This window comes from Adiantum capillus-veneris, chromosome 30 (assembly GCF_014529385.1).
Source record: "Adiantum capillus-veneris isolate H3 chromosome 30, ASM1452938v2, whole genome shotgun sequence".
NCBI lineage: Eukaryota > Viridiplantae > Streptophyta > Polypodiopsida > Polypodiales > Pteridaceae > Adiantum > Adiantum capillus-veneris.
The window spans coordinates 102484604-102491882 of NC_140960.1; the positions used below are offsets into that span (position 1 = coordinate 102484604).

Genomic DNA, 7279 nt, shown 5'->3' on the forward strand with positions numbered 1-7279 from the left:
TGTACTATGGGCACCCTCTGTTTTGATCGAGGGGGGGAGTATATGTCTCATGAATTTAATGCATTTCTGGCTAGTCGTGGGATAAAACACCAATGTAGAGTGCCTTATACACCTCAGAAAAATGGTGTTGCTGAGAGGAAAAACAGGTCACTGACGAAAATGGCACGATGTATGGTCAAGAGTCAAGATTTGCCGCATTCTTTTTGGCTTAGGCCATCATGTGTGCCACTTATGTACTTAACAGGTGTCCTACGAAAGCTTTATAGTCTATTACTCCATATGAAGCATGGCATGATAGAAAGGCTTCTATTGAGCACATGCGTGTTTTTGGTTGTTTGGTATATGCTTTGGTGCCACAAGTGCAGCGCAAAAAATTGGATGATAAGGCTGTCAAATGTATTTCTTTTTGTTATAGTGCTGAAAGCAAAGGTTATAGGTAACCAAACCCATCCCTACATCCTTGAGCCCAAATACAGGATCAAATCGACAACATAGTCCTAACACTATACAGAATCCACAGATAAAGGATCACATGTTGATAACAGACATAGAATTAAAGCTAGTCACTAAAGAAGGGGCTGACACGACCATCTACCAGGGTTACAATGGAAGCTATTACAAGCTTCTTGAGAATGCCACAATCGAAAAAGATAAGGGCAATCAGTCAAAGACAGCATCAGTGTTGGTTTTTAAGTATCTACATGTCATGCTGATGACATATTTGATCAAAGATACTATGGGCAACGAATACCAACAATATTATGAACAGATACCTCGACCAGGTATAGAAAAAATAGGAATAGATGTGCATTTCTACGGATGTGGCATTAATCATCTAATACCCAATTGCCCAGTAAAGATGCACTTAGATATGATGAAGCAGCAAAACCAAGACAGTATCAGACTACAAGCAGCAGAATCATTAAAGCAGACGTCTCCAAATCGAAAGTCGCCAGAAAGAAAGCATATCTTGTCAAAGGATACCAGAGACAAACTGATGACTAAGATATTGGAGGTCAAAGGCGTCAATCATATTTCGATTGAAAATCAAGCTGCCAAAAAAGATCAGCTACAAAAGATGGTCTCAAATAGCTTGGAATTTTTCAAGCCTGAAGTCGAAAGATCCGACAAAGATGCAGCGGATTATCCAATGTCAGAGGAAGTGGATGAAGAAATTATATGTGACCTAGAACCAGAGTGGGTACGGGCAGTCAAGGACTTGCCACTAACGATTTCAATGAGCAGGAATGTGGAATCAAAGATTCTACATAACAATGCTAATAGCACAGATAGTTCATCGCTAAGGGATGTACCCAAGAATTCAATAGAGGCAGAGATCAAGTATCAAAGCCAAGAAAAATACATCTCAATGTGTTCAAATGATGGCAAGATTCAAAAAGCAGAGTCGGTCATAAAGTCAGATCCTAATATTGTCTCGCCATTGGAAAATGCCAAAGAGCCAAAGGTGACACAAATCATAATTAACTTGAACAATCAGAAGCAAATGGTGCATCAAGCACATGGAGCCTTTCAAAGGAAAAACAAAGAGATCAATAAAGAGCAATGTGAACCAAAGGCCACAGTAAGCATTGCATCTGAAGCATTGCATCTCTCTTCTGAACGCGGTAACCAAACCCATCCCTACATCCTTGAGCCCATCTCATTGAGTGAAATCCGCACCATTGACTCCATTCATCTTAGCTCCCATTCTCTACGCTATTAGACAAGACGTTGGGACACTGGTGAGGAGTCTCATTGACTTTGCACCTTATGCCCTCGTCAAGTGTGAGAGAGTGAGTACCACACACTACTTGAGTGCTCATCTTTTGACCACATTAGATCCTCTTTTCCCAATATATTCAGCCATGATCTCTCCCTACATACCTTCCTCTCCCAACCACAATGTGGACTCTCTAATGCGACACTCATTTCAACCATTTTTGAGCATTGAGAATCACTTATGACCTCCACTCACACCACGTGACATGTTCATTTGGTGCCATAGGTCATATTTGACCTCCGAGGATGATAATAGAACTCTCTCTCTCTCTCTCTCTCTCTCTCTCTCTCTCTCTCTCTCTCTCTCTCTCTCTCTCTCTCTCTCTCTCTCTCTCTCTATATATATATATATATATATATATATATATATATATCTGTGTGTGTGTGTGTGTGTGTGTGTATGCATGCGCATGCACAATAAATAATTGATACATGAAATTTATATTGTACTGCATGCATAAAAAATACAAAATGTAACTGAAAACATAATTTTTAATGGTATCCATTCCAACCTTTGCCTCCGTAATTCACTCCCCTTCCTTCTCTTCACACACAAGTATAAAAGAGTGTAGCGAATGAACTATTTTTCACTAATTAGAAACACTAAATATAATTTATTACTATGTGTGTGTGTGTGTGTGTGTGTGTGTGTGTGTATGTTGTTACCATATACATGTGGTAGTGATGTGTGTGAACACACTAGGACCGCCGGGGCTTTTTTTCCCTCTTTAGGAGGTTTTTTCCCCCAAGCATTGTACATACGCCCATCACTCTAGGGATATCTATCTTTCCATTGCACACTAAGTAACACACTCTCAGTTGTGTGCCTTGAGCTTCCTTCGTCTTCTCCAAGCTGTGTGTGTCTCTCTACAACCCTAATTCCAACAATTGGTATCAGAGCAGGTTGCCTCCTCCCGGGCTTAGTCGCCAGCTGCTCTAGTACACGCCTGCTCACTTTCTTCGATTTCAATGAGCTTTGGCAAGCGTTCATAGGTGGACAAATACTTCGGGGTAGCTCAAAGAGCTGAGTTTGCTCAAATTTTCGATTTGGGCTCATTTCGTCCTCCGCTTCCACTACAAGCAGTACTGCATAGGCTATTTCGTCATTTTGTGCAAAATTTCTGTTAGTTCTGTTTTCTGCATAACAGGTGCCTTATAGTCTTCTACGGTTTGTGCTATATAGCACAGGTTGTTCCCGCTCCGTTTCTCCTATTTTCGGGCAGTTTTGACATCAGGTGCAGCATTTACCATGGCTGACAACAACAACATAGATGTGTTCAAGATGTTTGTTGCTGAGGATAGGTTGGATGGGGATAACTACCCTATGTGGGCTTATATGATGCAACATGTTCTTGTGTCAAAGGGTGTCTGGAACATTGTGCAGGGCATTGATGTACGTCCTGGTTCTAAGGATGTAGGCAATGTTGAGGATGTTGTAGGTCTTGCTGCAAGGATTGCAGCTGTTAGATTTGTTTTGCCTATGGTAGAACAAGCTTGTTGGGATGTTAAGGATGCGCAGGCTCATGCATTGATTGCGTTATCTGTGAAGCGCACCATTGTTCCTCACATCCGCTCAACAAAATTTGCAAAACGGGCTTGGGATATTCTAGCAGGTCTTTATGCAAGTCGCAATGAGGCTAAAATTGCTTTGTTGCGTAAAGATCTGGAGTCAAAGATTACGCATAAGGAAGATGATACGAACAGTTCCCTTGTCTAGACTGTTCTTGATGCCTTACTAGATTCTTACTAGACTTTTGCTAGTACTTGGAGACTTATGACCCAAGGAAATCCAGAAGTTGTTATGTTTGATGCATTGTGCACATTGCTGTTCCAAGAGCCACTTTCCATAAAGAAAAGGACTAGACAGTGTGCAGTTGAACAGGCTTTTATTTCTTCTCCAAGAAAGGGTGGGAACAGCAATGCAGCCACTTCTTATGGTTCTGCTGTGTGTGGCAAACCTTCTATTCCCAATGCTTCTGCTGGCAGCACTTGGTCTGGCAATTCTGGTGATAAGGGCAAAAAGAAGATGCATTGCCATTATTGTAAAGCTAATGATCACTTGATCAAGCAGTGTCCTAAGTTGAAGGCAAAAGAGGCCAAGAAGAAAGAGGGTGGTTCCAATGCAAATGCTAGTTCCACTACAAATGCAGCCATTGTTGAGTCTTCTATGAAAGGAGATTGTAATGTTGATGTTGATGCAGAATGGGCTTTTAGTGCACAGTGCACTTACAATGCTGTTGTCCATGATGCATGCTTGTGAGTTGCTTCCGATTCACTTGTGTGGTATTTTGACAAGTGTGCTTCAAAGCACATTACCTCACATCGTGAATTGTTTACCTCTCTCGAGTCTGTCCCTCATAGGAATTCAGTCAGTTGTGCCAACAATGCCTCTTATCCAGGTCAGGGAGTTGGAAATATTGTGCTTACTGCTGCTAATGGCAGTTCTTTCACACTTGTTGATGCACTTTATGTACCTGGGATCAAGAAGAATCTCTTGTCTGTATCCGCACTTGCTAGACTTGGACTTGTAGTTAAATTTGTTGATGACAGATGTACAGTTCATGATCTCAGTTTTGGTGATGAAATTATTGCATCTAGCCTTTTTTACCATGGGCTGTATAAGCTCACTTTGTATGACAAGTGTGGACAAAATTTTGCAAATGCTGTTGCAGATTCAAGGGCTATTTCTGATGCAAAAATTTGGCATACACGTTTTGGTCATCTGAATTTTGTCAGTTTGCTGCGTTTGCAGAAATCTGATATGGTTGCTTCTTTGTTGCCTCTTGCAGCACCTAACAAACATGTTTGTGAAGGCTGTATTTTGGGTAAGATGCAATGTTCTAAGTTTCCAAAGGATGGTTCAGTTCGGGCCACATGCAGGTTACAGCTTGTGCATAGTGATGTTTGTGGGCCCATGCAAACTCCGTCCTTGGGAAATTACCTGTACTTCGTGACTTTTATTGATGATTAATGGCCCACCTAGAGGTTTTCATTTTAAATAACTCCCAAGACAAAGCAAGGGTCAACCACACCGGGCCCACCACTTGCTTTTTCTCCCCGATTAGCTTACCCTAATCAAATCGGGATTACCCTAACCCAAGCAGCTAACACCTATGAAAGGGCACTGAGAGGTCACTATCAGGGGGGGGGGGGGGGGGGGGGGGGGGGGGGGGGGGGGGCAGATCATGAGAGGTCAGCACTTGGTGGAGTTTTAGTGGGAAGAGTTGACACTATTGGCATCACGGGGAGGGGGCTTGTGTGATGGTTTGCCTTGGGAATTGCACCATGTGAAGGGAGCCACGTCCACCTCTCGACTGCAATGGTCGATGCACACACACACACACATGTTCTTGGTAGCAAGCTTCACAATCATTGAGTGCTCTTTAGAGAACGCACCAAGTAGTTTCACCATCTTTTCTCCCTACCTCTCTATCACCACGGTTGCATCCTCGTTGGAAGGAAGGTCATTGTAAATACTGCAGAATTAATTCTCCCTCACACCCCCGAAGGTTTTCTTCATTTTTAAATCTCTCTCTCTCTCTCTCTCTCTCTCTCTCTCTCTCTCTCTCTCTCTCTCTCTCTCTCTCTCTCTCTCTCTCTCTCTCTCTCCCCTTGTGTGTAAGTTTGCAGTGTTCATATCATCGTGGTCTGCGTCCTAGCCGCTCAAAGCTAGGTGGTTCCCCCTGTTTGGTCTACCGTGACAAGCTCGAAGCGTGCAATTCGCCCCCCTACATTTTAGAGGCCGTCGGGGTTCAGGGTTCGCTTTGCTCCCGTCGTTTGGTGCCCCCACTGAGGAGAGCTTCCAAGAACCCTTCAGTTTACAGTGCTGAAAGTGACGCACGCCATCAATCATGGATGAATGGCTGAAGGAATTTTCTAATCAGAGCACGGAAGAAGAGGAGACTAAGGAGGCACTTGCCGCCTTCATTGAAGTACTACTGCCAGGCTGCAGTGTTGTCCGTATTCAAGAGGTAAATTCTCCATCTTGTGTTGCTCGTTCTAACCACAAATTGAGAGCATCAGGTGGGAGGCCTATGAAGTGCCATCACTACTGTCAACCAACGCATTCGGTCAATGAGTGCCGACAGAGGAAGTGAAGAAAAAACAGTAATTTTTACTTTTGGAAACTGCGGCACTCTCACGACAGTCAGATTTTCTGTAGCACCAAGTGTTTTCTCTCTAATGCTTCGAGAAGAGTTATCAACTATATCAACCACGAAATCTAAGTCCGAAAGCCTGAATCATTTGGTGGACGCAAGTGGGTCTACACTCTCTCTAGGCCTGGGAAGTTCAAATGAAGTTCGACCACCCAAGCACCGTCATCGCATGCAGAATGGAAAGCCGATTGAGGTAGACTCTTCTCGCCCAGTCTGTTTTGAACCTAATGTGAAGGATTGTGCGGACTACTACAAGAGGTAGGAGCATGTGGTGAAGGTGTCACCTCATCAACACATGAGGTACACAACCCTAGTGGTCAAGATCCTTGCCCTACACCCATCATGGATAATAACAATAGGCCAGAAGTATTTCCTTTCCGTTTCTTGCAACACATGCATGTAAACGTGTATATTGATAGGAAGATATTCTACCAACAAAAGATTGTTTTCTTATTCGGAGCCGAGGTGCTTGATGAAATTTTGAGATCTCCACATCCCATCATCTTGCCCCTTCTGGACTACTACCACTCTTTTGATGTAAGCATTTTTATTATGTTCCAGCTTTGTGATCCATTCCTTATCCTGTTTTAATCTATCCACCCAACCCTGTAAAAAGCCGCTATGAGCCGCTACTGTCATTAAGATTTTTTTTAAAAGAAAAGGTTTGTAATTTTTTGAGTCACTATCATGGCAAGTGTTTCTTTCCCCACGTTCTGTAAAAACAAGGGAGAAGAACTTTTTGGATGATTTTGACATTGCATGTGTCGTCTCCAACAAAGATGACGACGCTTCACAACTTCGAATTTTTCCTCTACTGATGAAAGTAGAGGCCAAATCCTGGTATAATGCATTGCCTCACGCTACCAAGAATGCATGGGATGTGTTAAGGGCTGCTTTTGTAAAGAGGTTTGGAGGAGGCACAACCTCGGAGAAGCTATGGCAGCTAGTGACGGAATCAAAGCAGGAAGGTCTGCTAGAGTATGCCACTTACGAGTCCAAATTTGTGGACTTATGGGATAGATGGGTTGCCTCACTAGAGGAAGGCAAAGGAGCGCCTAATTTCCTAAAGAAGGACCATTTCATTGGTGGTCTATGGTCACCGCTTAGAGAGAAGGTGAAGGGAATGTTTCCTGCAACATATGAGTTGGTAGTAGAAGTAGACCGCCTTAAAGACAAGAAGCTGCACATGCAAGCAAGAGTAAACGAGTCAGAGGAAACAAGCTCGGCCCGACCAACCCCAGTGACTGCAAAACAGCCAGTCATCGAGCCCAACCTCAAGAGGCATCAGAGGAGCAGCAAGACTTTCTGAGTCGCATCACCACCCAACTAGAGATTTTATCCGT

The 7279-nt window shown here is 43.3% G+C and overlaps 1 pseudogene; it reads left to right on the forward strand.

The window, feature by feature from the left end:
• The first annotated feature begins 1078 nt into the window (after positions 1-1078).
• Positions 1079-1485, forward strand: LOC147418540 (uncharacterized; annotated as a pseudogene).
• The last annotated feature ends 5794 nt before the right edge of the window (positions 1486-7279 follow it).